General features: G+C 51.0%; 1 protein-coding gene across 7 annotated transcripts in view; it reads right to left on the minus strand.

Moving 5' to 3' along the window:
* The window catches only part of SEC16A (SEC16 homolog A, endoplasmic reticulum export factor), a 39,182-nt gene extending 34,852 nt beyond the window's left edge, over positions 1 to 4,330 (minus strand). For 5 of the 7 annotated variants that reach the window (XM_040406001.1, XM_040406000.1, XM_040405999.1 and 2 more), the window contains exon 1: positions 4,218 to 4,330. The gene's annotated coding sequence lies outside the window, so the exon portion shown is untranslated. Of the gene's footprint in view, positions 1 to 4,207 lie in introns of all 7 variants that reach the window. The other 2 variants (XM_040405994.1, XM_040405995.1) reach the window with 2 other exon arrangements.
* Positions 4,331 to 21,421: the final 17,091 nt, after the last annotated feature.

A 21,421-nucleotide genomic window follows, 5' to 3' on the forward strand; every position in this document is an offset into this window, starting at 1 on the left:
TGACGCCGTGCGCTCCTGCTGTCAGGAGGAATCCAGGTCGGGATACCACGAACTGCAGACTGTTGGCTTTAATTTGAGGGTATTTACATCCAAATCAGGTGAACGGTGCAGGAATTACAGCAGTTTGCATATGTGCCTCCCACTTGTTAAGGGACCAGAAGTAATGGGACAATTGGCTTCTCAGCTGTTCCATGGCCGGGTGTGTGTTATTCCCTCATTATCCCAATTACAATGAGCAGATACAAGGTCCAGAGGTCATTTCCAGTCTGATATCTGCATTTGGAATCTGTTGCTGTCAACTCTGAAGATGAGATCCAAAGAGCGGTCACTATCAGTGAAGCCATCATTAGGCTGAAAAACACAACAAACCCATCAGAGAGATAGCAAAAACATTAGGCCTGGCCAAAACAACTACTTGGAACATTCTTGGAAAGAAGGAACGCACCGGTGAGCTCAGCAACACCAAAAGACCCGGAAGACCACGGAAAACAACTGTGGTGGATGAGCGAAGAATTCTTTCCCTGGTGAAGAAAACCCCCTTCACAACAGTTGGCCGGATCAAGAACACTCTCCAGGAGGTAGGTGTATGTGTGTCAGAGTCAACCATCAGGAGAAGACTTCACCAGAGTGAATACAGAGGGTTCACCACAAGATGGAAACCATTGGTGAGCCTCAAAAACAGGAAGGCCAGATTAGAGTTTGCCAAACGACATCTAGAAAAGCCTTCACAGTTCTGGACCAACATCCTATGGACAGATAAGACCAAGATCAACTTGTACCAGAGCAATGGGAAGAGAAGAGTATGGAGAAGGAAAGGAGCTGCTCATGATCCTAAGCATACCACCTCATCAGTGAAGCATGGTGGTGGTAGTGTCATGGCGTGGGCATGTATGGCTGCCAATGGAACTGCTTCTCTTGTATTTATTGATGATGTGACTGCTGACAAAAGCAGCAGGATGAATTCTGAAGGGTTTCGGGCAATATTATCTGCTCCTATTCAGCCCAATGCTTCAGAACTCATTGGACGGCGCTTCACAGTGCAGATGGACAATGACCCAAAGCATACTGCAAAAGCAACCAGAGAGTTTAAGGGAAAGAAGTGGAATGTTCTGCAATGGCCGAGTCAATCCCCGGACCTGAATCCGATTGAGCATTTCACTTGCTGAAGACAAAACTGAAGGGAAAATGCCCCAAGAACAAGCAGGAGCTGAAGACAGTTGCAGTAGAGGCCTGGCAGAGCATCACCAGGGATGAGACCAGCGTCTGGTGATGTCTATGTGTTCCAGACTTCAGGCTGTAATTGACTGCAAAGGATTTGCAACCAAGTATTAAACAGTGAAAGTTTGATTTATGATTATTATTATGTCCCATTACTTCTGGCCCCTTAACAAGTGGGAGGCACAGATGTAACTGCTGTAATTCCTGCACCGTTCACCTGATTTGGATGTAAATCCCCTCAGATTACAGCTGACGGTCTGCAGGTAAAGCACATCTTGTCCGATTCATCTCACATCCATTGTGATCGTGTATAGATCCAAAAATGTTAGGATTGTGTCCATGTCCCAATATTTATGGACCTGACTGTATATTTACTACTTCTGTAACGCTTTGTGTCTGACTACACGGAGAGAGCGCTTTAGTCCGCGACTAGTACCAGACGCAGGAGAAGTGGGAGCCCAGGGTGCCGGGCAGAGCGGCAGCACCTAACCCCTGCCAGCAATCCCTTATCCAACCAGGATGTGGACAGGAAATAGAGCGGCTAGCCAAACCCCATTATAGAGAACCGCCCCCCGGTGCTGGGGTCACCAACTCACCGCTGCCTGGTAAACCGCCACCAGAAAACCGCAATGTGATGCCTCCTCGAGTGACAGACGAGCCGGGATGTCCACAAGGAGGAGCGCAGACGAAATGAAACGTATAAAGCAAATAATGTGCTGCACACTCATGACTGACGGCGTGGAACAGGGCACGTCAAAGAGCAAACACTGCGTGAGATTATAGCAGAGCCCACACAGCGCAGCTGCCAGGACACACAGCCACATGTGCCGACATCACACGACTCCACTATGGAAACCACATAGTGGTTACTAAAGTGAACTACATGTACCAGAATGCCATCAGCTAATGACCCTTCTCTCAAATGTTTATTTATTTTTAGGAGGGGGGGGGGGGGGGACTGGCCCCTGGAGCAGACTGGCTACAGACTAGGGACACCACCAATGCTGTATAATAAAATCCTCAGAATTTCTCCCCATTTTCAAGAGCTCTGCTTGCTGCCAGCAAATAGGGACATTCACTGTTTATATCCAGAATCAGGTACAGACCTAACACTTCTCACAGCTGAGGGTTTGTTACATTCTATCCAGTCTAGACACTAAAAGTATCAGAACAGGAGGGAGTTCAGCACTTAGGTGTTTAGCTCCAAACCCTCAGCTGTGAGAAGCATTAGGCATGTTGCTTCCATGCACTTTAAAGGGAACCTGTCACCGGGATTTTGTGTGAAGAGCTGAGGACATGGGCTGCTAGATGGCCGCTAGCACATCCGCAATACCCAGTCCCCATAGCTCTGTGTGCTTTTATTGTGTAAAAAAAGACATTTGATACATCTGCAAATTAACGCGAGGGGAGTCCTGTATGCGAGGGGAGTCCTGTATGCGAGGGGAGTCCTGTATGCGAGGGGAGTCCTGTATGCGAGGGGAGTCCTGTATGCGAGGGGAGTCCTGTATGCGAGGGGAGTCCTGTATGCGAGGGGAGTCCTGTATGCGAGGGGAGTCCTGTATGCGAGGGGAGTCCTGTATGCGAGGGGAGTCCTGTATGCGAGGGGAGTCAGGGACAGGACTCATCTCAGGTAATTTGCAGATGTATCAAATCTTTTTTTACACAATAAAAGCACACAGAGCTATGGGGACTGGGTATTGCGGATGTGCTAGCGGCCCATGTCCTCAGCTCTATACACAAAATCCTGGTGACAGGTTCCCTTTAACCCTTTCAGGTCACAGTGCAGTGCCAAGCCCCGGACAAACATCCTGCTGAGAATCCGGCGACTAATGAGTCCCCAGGAAAGCGCTAAAGCCTCAGTCTAGGGTTGTCCCCTTGCAGATCCTGATGGGGGTTGTAGTTCATCTATGAGAGTTCCGCTACTACATCTGAAACATTCTGCAGGAGGAAGGGAAGAAATGCTCTGCAGCAGCCGGGAGTCTGTTACATACCACAAAGGGGGTCACATGTCACTGACCCCAACAACCCCACAGACTGAACCCCAGAAAACGTGTGAGGAGTTTATCCAGCCAGGTCGCCGCACCCTCCCGACACAGCCGCCAGGCCGCCGCGCACCCCCCTGACATAGCCGCCGCGCACCCCCCTCGACATAGCCGCCGCGCACCCCCCCCGACATAGCCGCCGCGCACCCCCCCCCGACATAGCCGCCGCGCACCCCCCCCCCGACATAGCCGCCGCGCACCCCCCCCGACATAGCCGCCGCGCACCCCCCCCCGACATAGCCGCCGCGCACCCCCCCCCGACATAGCCGCCGCGCACCCCCCCCGACATAGCCGCCGCCCCCCCCCCCCCGACATAGCCGCCGCCCCCCCCCCCCGACATAGCCGCCGCGCACCCCCCCCCGACATAGCCGCCGCGCACCCCCCCCGACATAGCCGCCGCGCACCCCCCCCGACATAGCCGCCGCGCACCCCCCCCCCCGACATAGCCGCCGCGCACCCCCCCCCCCCCCCCGACAGCCACCGCCGGGCACCCCCCCCCCCCGACAGCCACCGCCGCGCATCCCCCCCCCCCGACAGCCACCGCCGCGCATCCCCCCCCCCCCCCGACAGCCACCGCCGGGCATCCCCCCCCCCCCCCACAAAGACTTGTAACCTGGGGTCATGTCTCAAACAGATCCCCCAAAAATCTAACCTAAATACTTCTGAGGCTCAGGTGACACCACCATGCTCGTACTCTGAGGAGATGCCTTTACTATCACTGCACAATACAATGTAATGTTGTACTCTGACAACCCAAGTGACATAACGTCCCCAACATGTCCTGACACTGGGGGCAAACACCAGAGCAGAGGAGCTGCAGACAGTCACCTCCATGACAGCCCACAAGTCCACAGAGCAATGACTGAACCCCAAAACACAGCAGAGACCCCCTCCCCCAGATACAAGCAGCGCCCCCCACTACTGCACACGCCATGTCTCAATGACACCCCTCCTCACCTCCACTCCCGGCAGCCCCGTTCAGCCCGCACAGATCACCGACTCCGTTCACTGTTACCGGCAGAGAACGAACTAAGCCGAACTCGACAGCGAGGCCATCTTGGATATCCGGCTCGCCGACGTGTACATTCCTACGTCAGACCACGTTACGTCGTGACGTCACCAGACTCGCGTCCGTGACTGTGAGCTGTACGACGAAGTGGGCGGAGTCTGCGTCAGAACCGTGTCGCCTCAGAAGCAGTTCGTTCGTGGCCATTTTCTTGGTGTCGGGTTCTGAGGTAATCGTGTGTTCCTCTCTGCGCTTTTTGGCTGTTGAGGAACTGCAAGTCCCTGCATGACAAGAAGTGTCCATTCACAGCTTCACACCAAGGGTAGGACAGTACTGAGTATAGCATTCCTGATTTCTGTAAGAAAAAAGTATTAAAATGGCCAAAAATATTGTACTTATATCATCAGGAGTCCAAAATAATGGTGGTTCTGACGTCAAATCCAAAATAATGGTGGTTCTGAAGTCAAAGAGCGCAGTTACGCCTGGAGGAGGGTTCCTCACAGAGCGCGGTTACGTGCGGAGGACGGTTCCTCACAGAGCGCGGTTACATGTGGAGGACAGTTCCTCACAGAGCGCGGTTACATGGGAGGAGGGTTCCTCACAGAGCGCGGTTACATGCAGAGGACGGTTCCTCACAGAGCGCGGTTACACACAGAGGATTGTTCCTCACAGAGCGCGGTTACACACAGAGGATTGTTCCTCACAGAGCGCGGTTACACACAGAGGATTGTTCCTCACAGAGCGCTGTTCCGTACGGAGGACGGTTCCTCACAGAGCGCGGTTATGTGCGGAGGACGGTTCCTCACAGAGCACGGTTACGTGCGGAGGACGGTTCCTCGCAGAGCGCGATTGCGTGCGGCGGACGGTTCCTCACAGAGCGCGGTTACATGTGAACGACGGTTCCTCACAGAGCGCGGTTACATGTGGAGGAGGGTTCCTCACAGAGCGCGGTTACATGTGGAGGACGGTTCCTCACAGAGCGCGGTTACATGTGGAGGACGGTTCCTCACAGAGCGCGGTTACATGCTGAGGAGGGTTCCTCACAGAGCGTGGTAACACACAGTGGACGGTTCCACACAGAGCGCGGTTACATGCTGAGGAGGGTTCCTCACAGAGCGCGGTTACACACAGAGGACGGCTAGCGAAGGACAGTTCCTCACAGAGCACGGTTACATGTGTAGGACGGTTCCTCACAGAGCACGGTTACATGTGGAGGACGGTTCCTTACAGAGCGCGGTTACATGCTGAGGAGGGTTCCTCACAGAGCGTGGTTACATGTGTAGGACGGTTCCTCACAGAGCGCGGTTTCATGCTGAGGAGGGTTCCTCACAGAGCGTGGTAACACACAGTGGACGGTTCCTCACAGAGTGCGGTTACATGCGGAGGAGGGTTCCTCACAGAGCGCGGTTACACACAGAGGACGGCTAGCGAAGGACAGTTCCTCACAGAGCACGGTTACATGTGGAGGACGGTTCCTCACAGAGCGCGGTTACATGTGGAGGACGGTTCCTCACAGAGCGCGGTTACATGTGGAGGACGGTTCCTCACAGAGCGCGGTTTCATGCTGAGGAGGGTTCCTCACAGAGCTTGGTAACACACAGTGGACGGTTCCTCACAGAGTGCGGTTACATGCGGAGGAGGGTTCCTCACAGAGCGCGGTTACACACAGAGGACGGCTAGCGAAGGACAGTTCCTCACAGAGCACGGTTACATGTGGAGGACGGTTCCTCACAGAGCGCGGTTACATGTGGAGGACGGTTCCTCACAGAGCGCGGTTACATGCTGAGGAGGGTTCCTCACAGAGCGTGGTAACACACAGTGGACGGTTCCACACAGAGCGCGGTTACATGCGGAGGAGGGTTCCTCACAGAGCGTGGTTATATGCGGAGGATGGTTCCTCATAGAGCGCGGTTACATGTGGAGGACGGTTCCTCACAGAGTGCGGTACATGTGGAGGACGGTTCCTCACAGAGTGCGGTTACGTGCGGAGGACGGTTCCTCACAGAGTGCGGTTACATGTGGAGGAGGGTTCCTCACAGAGCGCGGTTACATGCGGAGGAGGGTTCCTCACAGAGCGTGGTTATATGCGGAGGATGGTTCCTCATAGAGTGCGGTTACGTGCGGAGGACGGTTCCTTACAGAGCGCGGTTTCATGCGTAGGACGGTTCCTTCACAGAGCGCAGTTACATGCGGAGGGCGGTTCCTCATAGAGCACGGTTACATGTGAACGATGGTTCCCCACAGAGCGCGGTTACATGCGGAGGAGGGTTCCTCACAGAGCGCGGTTACACACAGAGGACGGCTAGCGAAGGACAGTTCCTCACAGAGCGCGGTTACATGTGGAGGACGGTTCCTCACAGAGCGCGGTTACATGTGGTGGACGGTTCCACACAGAGCGCGGTTACATGCGGAGGAGGGTTCCTCACAGAGCGTGGTTATATGCGGAGGATGGTTCCTCATAGAGCGCGGTTACATGTGGAGGACGGTTCCTCACAGAGTGCGGTACATGTGGAGGACGGTTCCTCACAGAGTGCGGTTACGTGCGGAGGACGGTTCCTTACAGAGCGCGGTTTCATGCGTAGGACGGTTCCTTCACAGAGCGCAGTTACATGCGGAGGGCGGTTCCTCATAGAGCACGGTTACATGTGAACGATGGTTCCCCACAGAGCGCGGTTACATGCGGAGGAGGGTTCCTCACAGAGCGCGGTTACACACAGAGGACGGCTAGCGAAGGACAGTTCCTCACAGAGCGCGGTTACATGTGGAGGACGGTTCCTCACAGAGCGCGGTTACATGCTGAGGAGGGTTCCTCACAGAGCGTGGTAACACACAGTGGACGGTTCCACACAGAGCGCGGTTACATGCGGAGGAGGGTTCCTCACAGAGCGTGGTTATATGCGGAGGATGGTTCCTCATAGAGTGCGGTTACGTGCGGAGGACGGTTCCTTACAGAGCGCGGTTTCATGCGTAGGACGGTTCCTTCACAGAGCGCAGTTACATGCGGAGGGCGGTTCCTCATAGAGCACGGTTACATGTGAACGATGGTTCCCCACAGAGCGCGGTTACATGCGGAGGAGGGTTCCTCACAGAGCGCGGTTACACACAGAGGACGGCTAGCGAAGGACAGTTCCTCACAGAGCGCGGTTACATGTGGAGGACGGTTCCTCACAGAGCGCGGTTACATGCTGAGGAGGGTTCCTCACAGAGCGTGGTAACACACAGTGGACGGTTCCACACAGAGCGCGGTTACATGTGGAGGACGGTTCCTCACAGAGTGCGGTTACATGTGGAGGACGGTTCCTCACAGAGTGCGGTTACGTGCGGAGGACGGTTCCTTACAGAGCGCGGTTTCATGCGTAGGACGGTTCCTTCACAGAGCGCAGTTACATGCGGAGGGCGGTTCCTCATAGAGCACGGTTACATGTGAACGATGGTTCCCCACAGAGCGCGGTTACATGCGGAGGAGGGTTCCTCACAGAGCGCGGTTACACACAGAGGACGGCTAGCGAAGGACAGTTCCTCACAGAGCGCGGTTACATGTGGAGGACGGTTCCTCACAGAGCGCGGTTACATGTGGAGGACGGTTCCACACAGAGCGCGGTTACATGTGGAGGACGGTTCCTCACAGACCGCGGTTACACACAGAGGACGGTTCCTCACAGAGCGCGGTTACACATAGAGGATCGTTCCTCACAGAGCGTGGTTCCGTACGGAGGACGGTTCCTCACAGAGCGCGGTTATGTGCGGAGGACGGTTCCTCACAGAGCACGGTTACGTGCGGAGGACGGTTCCTCACAGAGCGCGGTTGCATGCGGAGGACGGTTCCTCACAGAGCGCGGTTACATGTGAACAACGGTTCCTCACAGAGCGCGGTTACATGTGGAGGAGGGTTACTCACAGAGCGTGGTTACACACAGAGGACGGTTCCTCACAGAGCGCGGTTACATGTGAACGATGGTTCCTCACAGAGCGCGGTTACATGTGGAGGACGGTTCCTCACAGAGCGCGGTTACATGTGGAGGACGGTTCCTCACAGAGCGCGGTTACATGTGGAGGACGGTTCCACACAGAGCGCGGTTACATGTGGAGGACGGTTCCTCACAGACCGCGGTTACACACAGAGGACGGTTCCTCACAGAGCGCGGTTACACATAGAGGATCGTTCCTCACAGAGCGCGGTTCCGTACGGAGGACGGTTCCTCACAGAGCGCGGTTATGTGCGGAGGACGGTTCCTCACAGAGCACGGTTACGTGCGGAGGACGGTTCCTCACAGAGCGCGGTTGCATGCGGAGGACGGTTCCTCACAGAGCGCGGTTACATGTGAACAACGGTTCCTCACAGAGCGCGGTTACATGTGGAGGAGGGTTACTCACAGAGCGTGGTTACACACAGAGGACGGTTCCTCACAGAGCGCGGTTACATGTGAACGATGGTTCCTCACAGAGCGCGGTTACACACAGAGGAGGGTTCCTCACAGAGCGCGGTTACATGTGAACGATGGTTCCTCACAGAGCGCGGTTACACACAGAGGAGGGTTCCTCACAGAGCGCGGTTACACACAGAGGAGGGTTCCTCACAGAGCGCGGTTACATGTGGAGGACGGTTCCTCACAGAGCGCGGTTACATGCGGAGGAGGGTTCCTCACAGAGCGCGGTAACACACAGTGGACGGTTCCTCACAGAGCACAGTTACATGCGGAGGAGGGTTTCTCACAGAGCGTGGTTATATGCGGAGGATGGTTCCTTACAGAGCGCGGTTACATGCGGAGGACGGTTCCTCACACAACGCGGTTACATGCGGAGGACGGTTCCTCACAGAGCGCGGTTACATGCGGAGGAGGGTTCCTCACAGAGCGCGGTTACATACGGAGGAGGTGAGCATATTGAACAGCTAGTGGTGCCCAAGGCGTATCGCAAGCTCCTGTTGGAGTAAGCCCACCAACATGTTCTTGGGGGACACCTGGGCCAGCAGAAAACGCAGGACCGGATTCTACAGCGGTTCTACTGGCCCAGTGTGTTCAGAGAGGTAGAAGAGTATTGCAAGTCTTGCCCAACCTGCCAGATAACCAGCCCCCAGCCACATTTCCGTAGTCCCCTGGTCTCTCTCCCGATTATTGAGGTTCCATTCGAAGTCCGCTAAAGGGCACCAACACATCTTAGTCTTCCTCGACTACGCCACTCGGTACCCGGAGGCGGTGCCACTGCGTCATACATCAGCCAAACTCATAGCTAAGGAGTTAATGGAGATGTCCTGAGTAGGACTGCCTAAGGAGGTTCTGACTGACCAAGGGACCCCGTTTATGTCCAAGGTCATGAGAGAACTCTGTAAGTTGCTCCACATAAAACAGCTATGGATGTCCGTGTATCATCCGCAAACGGATGGCCTGGTGGAGAGGTTTAATCAAACATTAAAAAATATGCTAAAAAGAGTGGTCTCTAAGGATGGGAGGGACTGGGACCTTCTTCTACCCTATCTCATGTTCGCAGTGCGAGAAGTGCCCCAGGCCTCTACTGGGTTCTCGCCCTTTGAACTGCTATACGGCAGACACCCTCGCGGTCTGTTAGACGTCGCCAAAGAGGCGTGGGAACAACAACCCACACCACACAAAAGTGTTGTTGAGTACGTCACCCAGATGCAAGGACGGATGGAAACATAGAAACATAGAATGTGTCGGCAGATAAGAACCATTTGGCCCATCTAGTCTGCCCAATATATCTGAATCCTATGAATAGTCCCTGGCCCTATCTTATATGAAGGATAGCCTTATGCCTATCCCATGCATGCTTAAACCCCTTCACTGTATTTGCAGCTACCACTTCTGCAGGAAGGCTATTCCATGCATCCACTACTCTCTCAGTAAAGTAATACTTCCTTATATTACTTTTAAACCTTTGCCCCTCTAATTTAAAACTGTGTCCTCTTGTGGTAGTTTTTCTTCTTTTAAATATGCTCTCCTCCTTTATGTATTTAAAAGTTTCTATCATATCCCCTCTGTCTCTTCTTTCTTCCAAGCTATACATATTAAGGTCCTTTAACCTTTCCTGGTTAGGAAAGGGTACCATGTACTAGTTTAGTAGCTCTTCTCTGAACTCTCTCTAGAGTATCTATATCCTTCTGGAGATATGGCCTCCAGTACTGCGCACAATACTCCAAGTGAGGTCTCACCAGTGTTCTGTACAGCGGCATAAGCACTTCACTCTTTCTACTGCTTATACCTCTCCCTATACATCCAAGCATTCTGCTGGCATTTCGTGCTGCTCTATTACATTGTCTTCCCACCTTTAAGTCTTCTGAAATAATTACTCATAAATCCCTTTCCTCAGATACTGTTTTAACTTTGGTTAGGGAGCATATGGAAGCAGCGCAGCGAGCCCAGAGTAGGATCTATAATCGGCAGGCTCGAGTCCGGAACTTTAACTCAGGTGATCGGGTGTTGGTTCTGGTACCGACCGTAGACAGTAAGTTCCTAGCTAGGTGGCAGGGGCCCTACGAGGTACTTGAAAAAATTGGAGAGGTAGATTAAAAGGTACACCAGCCAGGGAGGCGAAAGCCGGAGCAGGCGTAACGTGATCCTGCTCAAACCCTGGAAAGATAGGGAAACCTGTACGGAAGACAGCCCACGACCAGGGTTCTTAGGGGAAGCGGTTTCGGCCCCTCGGTCTGAAGCAAGGGAAGCGGCTGCCACAGTGAAAATTGCTGACAGCCTCTCCTCTAAACAGGCTCAGTAAGCCAGGGAGTTCATTAGTCGGAACACGGATGTGTTCTTGGACCTCCCTGGACACACGTCCATAATCCGGCATGACATTGTCACTGAGCCTAAGGCAAAAGTCCGGTTAAAACCGTACTGTTTACCCGAGTCTCGGCGACAAGCCATCATGGAGGGAGTGCAGCTAATGCTCCAGCTAGGTGTCATCGAGGAGTCAAAAAGTGAGTGGGCCAGTCCGATAGTCTTAATACCCAAGCTGGACGGGACATTGCGTTTCTGTAACGATTTCCGCAAACTGAATGAGGTGTCCAGGTTTGACGCGTATCCCATGCTCCGAGTAGATGAGCTTATTGAGAAGTTAGGCCAAGCCCGGTATTTTTCTGTGTTGGACCTCAACAAAGGGTACTGGCAGGTACACTTGACGGAGGCTGCCAAGGAAAAAACGGCTTTCATCACGCCAGAGTGGCTGTATCAGTACAAGGTATTACCCTTTGGTCTACATGGTGTTCCCGCCACGTTTCAAAGGCTAATTGTTACAACTAGACAGCTGAGAAGCTCTGACAGGAGCTTTCCAGATCCTCCTCCTTGAGTTTCTTTGTTTTGGTTAAGTTCCTCATCTCGTTAGTCTAGCTCAGCTGTCATGCAGTTGGACTGATTGCTTCCCTTTAAGTTCCTCCCCATGATGCATTAGGTTGCGGCTTATACAACTTCCTGGAGTGTGTGTGCATGCTGTTTCTATTCCTCAGTCTTCTGCAAGATAAGTGCTGTTCATTTATTTGTGATTTTCTGTCTGCTGGATTTTCAGGTGACCCTGACTCCCTCCGTGTCTTGTGTAGGGAGCCGGTGGTCGTGTCCCCTCACTATTGTAGGGTCTTCAGGTATTAGATAGCCGAGGTACGTGGATATGCGCCCATCCACCTTTGGGGTGTTCGCATAGGCTGAGCAATTAGGGAGAGTGGCAGGTCTCATGTAGGGGTCTCCCTTTTGTTCCTTAGTTGTGGATCCAGTGAGTCATTAATTGTATTGCATTGTCTTGTTTCCTGTACACCATCCGTGACATTATAAACCGCCAAAACCGTCTCAAGCATGGATCCGGTTTCACTTTTGGCTGAGCGCTTCCAGGGTCTTTCATTGGAGGTAGCTGATCTGCGTAAGACTTTTTCTCAGTTTCAAGTGACCGGTTCAGCTTGCGTTCATGGAGTTTGTTCTGAGCCTAAGATCTCGCTCCCGGATACGTTCTCCGGGGGTAGTGAGTATTTTGTGCGTTTTAGAGAGGCTTGCAAACTCCATTTTCGCCTTCTTCCCCATTCCTCTGGTGATGAAGAACGGAGGGTGGGGATCATTATATCGCTGCTCAGGGGTAACGCTCAATCCTGGGCCTTTTCGCTGCCGGAGGGGGCACGGCCCCTCCGTTCAGTGGATGAATTATTTTTAGCCCTGGGTCAGATATATGATGATCCGGATCGTATTGCTCTGGCTGAGTCTAGACTACGTCTGTTATGCCAGGGTAAACAATCCGCAGAGATATACTGCTCAGAATTTCGGAGATGGGCAGCTGATACTGGTTGGAAGTCAATTTTGCCATGGTCTTTCAGAGGGATTGAAAGATGCATTTGCCTTTCATGAGAGACCTACCTCCTTGGATTCTGCTATGTCTCAGGCCATTCGTATTGACAGGCGTCTTAGAGAGAGAGGAGAGATCTCTCCTTCCTGTCATACTCAGTCCCGGGACAGTGCAGCGGTCTCTTTCTGTGCGCAGGGGTCTCAGTCGCTGTCAGCCCCTTCTGAGCAGGAGCCCATGCAGCTGGGGTTGATTGCCTCTGACAATAGAAGATTCAGCCCGCATGGGAGGGTTTGTTTTTGTTGTGGAGGTATAAATCATTTGGCAAATGTTTGTCCCTCTAGGAGATTCAGGCAGTCTTCTGGGAGTAATAAAGAAACAAAAAGGAAAAAATCTTTTAAAAATGTTCCGTCTGTTACTATTGGCAGGGTTGAGGCGGAAATTGAAGGTTTTCCGTTTGCTTGTAGTTCCCGTTTTGTCCTGCCTGCTAGGGTGGCGCTAGAGAGCAAGAACATTTTTGGTGAGATTTTTGTGGATAGTGGAGCAGCTGTCAATCTCATTGATAATCAATTTGCAATAACTCATGGTTTCCAGGTATGCACTTTGGGAAAGGATATTCCTGTTTTTGCTATTGATTCCGCTCCACTTTCTCAGAAATCATTAAAGGGCATAGTTCACAATATTCGTTTAATTGTGAGTGATGCTCATGTTGAGGATGTGTCATGTTTCGTCCTTAGCGGTTTGCCTACTCCTCTAGTGTTGGGGCTACCCTGGCTCACTAAACATAACCCCACCATTGATTGGCAAGCGAGGCAAATAAATGGTTGGAGTGACTTTTGCAGAGAGAATTGCCTCATGACATCTGTTTCTGAGGTTTCTACTAAGACTGTACCACCTTTCCTCTCTGAATTTTCGGATGTCTTCTCTGAGAGTGGAGTTCAGGATTTGCCCCCGCACAGGGAGTACGATTGCCCTATTAATCTTATCCCAGGCGCCAAACTGCCTAAATCTCGTTTATACAATCTTTCCCAACCTGAGAGGGTCGCTATGCGTGCTTATATCTCTGAGAGTCTGAGAAAAGGACACATACGACCCTCGAAGTCACCTGTTGCCGCTGTTTTTTTCTTTGTTAAGAAAAAAGATGGTTCTTTAAGACCTTGTCTGGATTTCAGGGAGCTGAACAGTATCACTATTCGTGACCCTTATCCGCTTCCTCTGATCCCGGACCTGTTTAACCAGGTTGTTGGGGCTAAAGTCTTTTCCAAATTAGACCTAAGAGGGGCATACAACCTGGTCAGGGTCAGAGAAGGAGACGAATGGAAGACGGCTTTCAATACCCCTGAGGGCCATTTTGAGAATTTGGTTATGCCTTTTGGTTTAATGAATGCCCCAGCCGTTTTTTCAGCATTTCGTCAACAGCATTTTTTATCATTTAATGGGAAAATTTGTATTAGTGTATTTGGATGACATTTTGATTTTTTCTCCTGATTTCAAGACTCATAAGGAACACTTACGTCAGGTCTTGCTCATCCTGCGGGAGAATAAATTATACGCGAAACTGGAAAAATGTGTGTTTGCAGTTCCAGAAATTCAATTTCTGGGGTTTCTTCTCTCCGCTTCTAGTTTTCGCATGGACCCCGAGAAGGTCCGCGCTGTGCTTGAGTGGGAGCTTCCTGAGAATCAGAAGGCGCTAATGCGTTTTTTTGGGCTTTGCCAATTATTACAGGAAATTTATTTTGAATTATTCCTCTGTTGTTAAACCACTCACTGATATGACCAGAAAGGGGGTAGATTTTTCTTCCTGGTCGGTAGAGGCGTGTAAGGCCTTTTCTAATATCAAGGAGAGTTTTGCTTCCGCTCCCATCCTGGTACAACCTGATATTTCGTTACCCTTCATAGTTGAGGTTGATGCTTCTGAGGTAGGGGTGGGTGCGGTCTTGTCTCAGGGTTCCTCTCCTGCCAAATGGCAACCATGTGCCTTTTTCTCGAAGAAACTCTCCTCCGCAGAGAGAAATTATGATGTGGGAGATAGGGAATTGTTGGCCATCAAGTTGGCTTTTGAGGAATGGCGCCATTGGCTAGAGGGAGCCAGACACCCTATTACCGTGTTTACTGACCATAAAAATCTGGCCTACTTGGAGTCAGCCAAGCAACTGAACAAGAGACAGGCCAGATGGTCTTTGTTCGTTTCAAGGGTTAATTTTGTTGTCACGTTCCGCCCTGGGGTTAAGAATGTGAAGGCAGATGCCCTGTCACGTTGTTTTCCGGGAGGTGGGAATTTTGAAGACCCGGGTCCCATTTTGGCTGAAGGTGTGGTGGTCTCTGCTCTTTTTCCTGAATTGGAGGCAGAGGTGCAGGCAGCCCAGTCAGAGGCTCCTGATATTTGTCCTCCTGGGAGGTGGTTTGTGCCTCTCGCTTTGAGACACAAGATTTTTAAGGAACACCATGATACGGTCCTTGCTGGGCACCCGGGGGCAAGAGCCACACTGGATCTCATCGCTCGGAGATTCTGGTGGCCTGCGCTTCGTAAGTCGGTTGAGGGTTTTGTGGCAGCTTGCGAGACTTGCGCTCGTGCCAAAGTCCCTCATTCACGGCCATCAGGTCCTCTCCTTCCCTTACCCATTCCTTCCCGTCCTTGGACACATCTGTCCATGGACTTCATAACGGACTTGCCTCGTTCCTCAGGGAAGACTGTGATTCTGGTGGTGGTGGACCGTTTTAGCAAAATGGTGCATTTCATCCCTTTTCCTGGTTTGCCCAATGCTAAGACGCTGGCGCAGGCATTTATTGACCACATTGTCAAATTGCATGGTATTCCTTCAGACATAGTCTCTGATAGGGGCACGCAGTTTGTTTCCAGATTCTGGAAGGCTTTCTGTTCTCGCTTGGGGGTTCGGTTGTCATTCTCTTCTGCTTTCCACCCGCAGTCGAATGGCCAGACAGAGCGCGTCAATCAGAATCTGGAGACATATCTGCGCTGTTTTGTGGCGGAGAATCAGGAGGATTGGTGTTCTTTTTTGCCCCTTGCTGAGTTTGCTTTAAATAACCGTCGTCAGGAGTCCTCTGATAAGTCACCATTTTTTGGTGCATATGGGTTTCATCCGCAGTTTGGGACTTTCTCGGGAGAGGGGTCTTCTGGTTTACCTGATGAGGACAGATTCTCCTCGTCTTTGTCATCTATTTGGCAAAAGATTCAGGATAATCTAAAGAGCATGAGTGAGAGATATAAGCGTGTGGCAGATAAGAGACGTGTGCCTGGTCCAGACCTGAATGTTGGTTATCTGGTGTGGTTGTCTACCAAGAATATCAAATTGAAGGTTCCCTCCTGGAAGTTGGGTCCTAGGTTTATTGGGCCTTACAAGATCCTGTCTGTCATCAATCCTGTTGCCTACCGTCTTGATCTTCCTCAGACTTGGAAGATCCATAATGTTTTTCATAAGTCCTTATTGAAACCTTATGTTCAACCTATTGTACCCTCGCCTTTGCCTCCTCCTCTGATTATGGTTGATGGAAATCTTGAATTTCGGGTCTCTAGGATTGTGGATTCTCGTCTTGTCCGCGGTTCCCTCCAGTACCTCGTTCATTGGGAGGGTTATGGTCCTGAGGAGAGGATGTGGGTCCCAGTGACTTATGACGGACATTAAGGCCACTCGTCTCATCAGGGCTTTCCATAGGTCCCATCCTGAGAAGGTGGGCCCTGAGTGTCCGGAGTCCACTCGTAGAGGGAGGGGTACTGTCACAACTAGACAGCTGAGAAGCTCTGACAGGAGCTTTCCAGATCCTCCTCCTTGAGTTTCTTTGTTTTGGTTAAGTTCCTCATCTCGTTAGTCTATCTCAGCTGTCATGCAGTTGGACTGATTGCTTCCCTTTAAGTTCCTCCCCATGATGCATTAGGTTGCGGCTTATACAACTTCCTGGAGTGTGTGTGCATGCTGTTTCTATTCCTCAGTCCTCTGCAAGATAAGTGCTGTTCCTTTATTTGTGATTTTCTGTCTGCTGGATTTTCAGGTGACCCTGACTCCCTCCGTGTCTTGTGTAGGGAGTCGGTGGTCGTGTCCCCTCACTATTGTAGGGTCTTCAGGTATTAGATAGCCGAGGTACGTGGATATGCGCCCATCCACCTTTGGGGTGTTCGCATAGGCTGAGCAATTAGGGAGAGTGGCAGGTCTCATGTAGGGGTCTCCCTTTTGTTCCTTAGTTGTGGATCCAGTGAGTCATTAATTGTATTGCATTGTCTTGTTTCCTGTACACCATCCGTGACACTAATGGACATTGGACTCCATCCACATCGTCGGTACGCTTCTACGTACCTGGACAATATCGTTATCCACAATACCGACTGGGAAAGTCACCTACCTAAAGGACAGGCTGTAGTGGACTCCCTTAGGAAGTGCTGGCTTAACCGCTAACCCAAAATAGTGCGCGATAGGGTTAGAAGAGACCAAGTACCTGGGGTATGTAATTGGGCGCAGAATGATCAAACCTCAGGTGAACAAAATTTAGGCAATTAGGAATTGGCCCCGACCTGTCATTACTTGGCAAGTAAAGTTGTTCCTGGGAATGGTGGGGTACTATATGAGGTTTGTCCCCAATTTTGATACAGTCGCCGCACCCTTGACAGGCCTTTTGAAGGGACGCCAGTCAGTGTCGGTCCACTGGAATGTGTAGGCGGAAAAGGCTTTTTCCGCTTTTAAGTCGGCCCTGTGTGGGTCCCCGGTATTGGTGACTATCGAATTCAAGAGGGCGTTTGTGGTACAGACCGATGGGGAGGAACATCCCATTGTTTTCTCGAGTCTCTCTGATATTATCTGTTGGGGAAAAAGTTCCGTCTGGTGACCGACCACTCCCCTCTCAAGTGGATGAGCCAAGCCAAAGAGAGGAATTCTCGGGTCACCGGGTGGCTCTTGTATTTACAAAACTTTACGTTTTCTGTGAAACATAGGGCAGGCAGGTCCCGTGTACACTGTCTGGCAAGTGTTCACCCCCTCAGGGTTGAATAAAGGGTGTAGGTATGTAGGAAGGTGCAAGGATCCGTCATTGACGGAAGATATGTGTCACCGAGATTCCTGGCCTCGGTGAGGTAAGAGCCGGTAGTGTCAGCGGCAGTTAGTGCTGACTGACACTATTTGTTATTTAGTATGGCTGTAGAGCAGATCCGGGCCGGCTCTTACTGGGAGCAGCCAAAGTGCAGGGTGGGTGGCTTCTCCCCACGTTCCAGGCCGGGTTTTGATTTGGGATATAAAATCCCAGCCAGCAGTCTGAGCTGTGTGGAATATCCTCCACTTGTCACAGCCAGACAGCTGAGAAGCGCTCACAGGAGCTTCTCAGATCCTCCTCCTTGAATTTCTTTGTTTTGGTTTAGTTTCTCATCTCGTTAGTTTATCTCAGCTGTCATGCAGTTGGACTGATTGCTACCCTTTAAGTTCCTCCCCATAATGCAGTAGTGTGCGGCTGATACAACTTCCTGGAGTGTGTGTGCATGCTGTTCCCAGTTCCCAGTCGTCAGTCCTCAGTCGTCTGTCGTCTGCAAGATAAGTGCTGTTTATGTATTTATGATTTTGTCTTTTCTGGATCCAGGTGACCCTGACTCCCTCCGTGTCAGTGTAGGGAGCCGGTGGTCGTGTCCCTTCACTATTGTAGGGTCTTCAGGTAATAGATAGCCGAGGAACGTGGATATGCGGCCATCCACCTTTGAGGTGTTCGCATAGGCTGAGCAGTGAGGGAGAGCGGCAGGTCTATTGCAGGGGTCTCCCTTTGTTCCTTAGTTGTGGATCCGTAAGACTTTTTCTCAGTTTCAAGTGACCGGTTCAGCTTGCGTTCATGGAGTTTGTGCTGAGCCTAAGATCTCGCTCCCGGATACGTTCTCCGGGGGTAGTGAGAATTTTGTGCGTTTTAGAGAGGCTTGCAAACTCCATTTTCGCCTTCTTCCCCATTCTTCTGGTGATGAAGAACGGAGGGTGGGGATCATTATATCGCTGCTCAGGGGTAACGCTCAGTCCTGGGCCTTTTCGCTGCCGGAGGGGGCATGGCCTCTTCGTTCAGTGGATGAATTCTTTTTAGCCCTGGGTCAGATATATGATGATCCGGATCGTATTGCTCTGGCTGAGTCTAGACTACGTCTGTTATGCCAGGGTAAACAATCCACAGAGATATACTGTTCAGAATTTCGGAGATGGGCAGCAGATACGGGTTGGAATGATGCTGCACTCCGAAGTCAATTTTGCTATGGTCTTTCAGAGGGATTGAAAGATGCATTTGCCTTTCATGAAAGACCTACCTCCTTGGATTCTGCTATGTCTCAGGCTGTTCGTATTGACAGGCGTCTTAGAGAGAGAGGAGAGATCTCTCCTTCCTGTCATACTCAGTCCCGGGACAGTGCAGCGGTCTCATTCTGTGCACAGGGGTCTCAGTCGCTGTCAGCCCCTTCTGAGCAGGAGTCCATGCAGCTGGGGTTGATTGCCTCTGACAATAGAAGATTCAGCCCGCAGGGGAGGGTTTGTTTTTGTTGTGGAGGTATAAATCATCTGGCAAATGTTTGTCCCTCTAGGAGATTCAGGCAGTTTTCTGGGAGTAATAAAGACAAAAAGGAAAAAATCTTTTAAAAATGTTCCGTCTGTTACTATTGGCAGGGTTGAGGCGGAAATTGAAGGTTTTCCGTTTGCTTGTAGTTACCGTTTTGTCCTGCCTGCTAGTGTGGCGCTAGAGAGCAAGAGCATTTTTGGTGAGATTTTTGTGGATAGTGGAGCAGCTGTCAACCTCATTGATAATCAATTTGCAATAACTCATGGTTTCCAGGTATGCACTTTGGGAAAGGATATTCCTGTTTTTGCTATTGATTCAGCTCCACTTTCTCAGAAATCATTAAAGGGCATAGTTCACAATATCCGTTTAATTGTGAGTGATGCTCATGTTGAGGATGTGTCATGTTTCGTCCTTAGCGGTTTGCCTACTCCTCTAGTGTTGGGGCTACCCAGGCTCACTAAACATAACCCCTCCATTGATTGGCAAGCGAGGCAAATAAATGGTTGGAGTAACTTTTGCAGAGAGAATTGCCTCATAACATCTGTTTCTGAGGTTTCTACTAAGACTGTACCACCTTTCCTCTCTGAATTTTTGGATGTCTTCTCTGAGAGTGGAGTTCAGGGTTTACCTCCGCACAGGGAGTATGATTGCCCTATTAATCTCATCCCAGGCGCCAAGCTGCCTAAATCTCGTTTATACAATCTTTCCCAACCTGAGAGGGTCGCTATGCGGGCTTATATCTCTGAGAGTCTGAGAAAAGGACACATACGACCCTCGAAGTCACCTGTTGCCGCTGGTTTTTTCTTTGTTAAGAAAAAAGATGGTTCTTTAAGACCTTGTCTGGATTTCAGGGAGCTGAACAGTATCACTATTTGTGATCTTTATCCGCTTCCTCTGATCCCGGACCTGTTTAACCAGGTTGTTGGGGCTAAAGTCTTTTCCAAATTAGACCTAAGAGGGGCATACAACCTGGTTAGGGTCAGAGAAGGAGACGAATGGAAGACGGCTTTCAATACCCCTGAGGGCCATTTTGAGAATTTGGTTATGCCTTTTGGTTTGATGAATGCCCCAGCCGTTTTTCAGCATTTCGTCAACAGCATTTTTTATCATTTAATGGAAAAATTTGTATTGGTGTATTTGGATGACATTTTGATTTTTTCTCCTGATTTCAAGACTCATAAGGAACACTTACGTCAGGTCTTGCTCATCCTGCGGGAGAATAAATTATACGCGAAACTGGAAAAATGTGTGTTTGCGGTTCCAGAAATCCAATTTCTGGGGTTTCTTGTCTCCGCTTCTGGTTTTCGCATGGACCCCGAGAAGGTCCGCGCTGTGCTTGAGTGGGAGCTTCCTGAGAATCAGAAGGCGCTGATGCGTTTTTTGGGCTTTGCCAATTATTACAGGAAATTTATTTTGAATTATTCCTCTGTTGTTAAACCACTTACTGATATGACCAGAAAGGGGGTAGATTTTTCTTCCTGGTCGGTAGAGGCGCGTAAGGCCTTTTCTAATATCAAGGAGAGTTTTGCTTCCGCTCCCATCCTAGTACAACCTGATATTTCGTTACCCTTCATAGTTGAGGTTGATGCTTCTGAGGTAGGGGTGGGTGCGGTCTTGTTTCAGGGTTCCTCTCCTGCCAAATGGCAACCGTGTGCCTTTTTCTCAAAGAAACTCTCCTCCGCAGAGAGAAATTATGATGTGGGAGATAGGGAATTGTTGGCCATCAAGTTGGCTTTTGAGGAATGGCGCCATTGGCTAGAGGGAGCCAGACACCCTATTACCGTGTTTACTGACCATAAAAATCTGGCCTACTTGGAATCAGCCAAGCGTCTGAACCCGAGACAGGCCAGATGGTCTTTGTTCTTTTCAAGGTTTAATTTTGTTGTTACGTTCCGCCCTGGGGTTAAGAATGTGAAGGCAGATGCCCTGTCACGTTGTTTTCCGGGAGGTGGGAATTTTGAAGACCCGGGTCCCATTTTGGCTGAAGGTGTGGTGGTCTCTGCTCTTTTTCCTGAATTGGAGGCAGAGGTGCAGGCAGCCCAGTCAGAAGCTCCTGATCTTTGTCCTCCTGGGAGGTTGTTTGTGCCTCTCGCTTTGAGACACAAGATTTTTAAAGAACACCACGACACGGTCCTTGCTGGGCACCCGGGGGCAAGAGCCACACTGGATCTCATCGCTCGGAGATTCTGGTGGCCTGCGCTTCGTAAGTCGGTTGAGGGTTTTGTGGCAGCTTGCGAGACTTGCGCTCGTGCCAAGGTCCCATTCACGGCCATCAGGTCCTCTCCTTCCTTTGCCCATTCCTTCCCGTCCTTGGACACATCTGTCCATGGACTTTATAACGGACTTGCCTCGTTCCTCGGGGAAG

This window comes from Bufo bufo, chromosome 8, assembly GCF_905171765.1.
Source record: "Bufo bufo chromosome 8, aBufBuf1.1, whole genome shotgun sequence".
Taxonomy (NCBI): domain Eukaryota; kingdom Metazoa; phylum Chordata; class Amphibia; order Anura; family Bufonidae; genus Bufo; species Bufo bufo.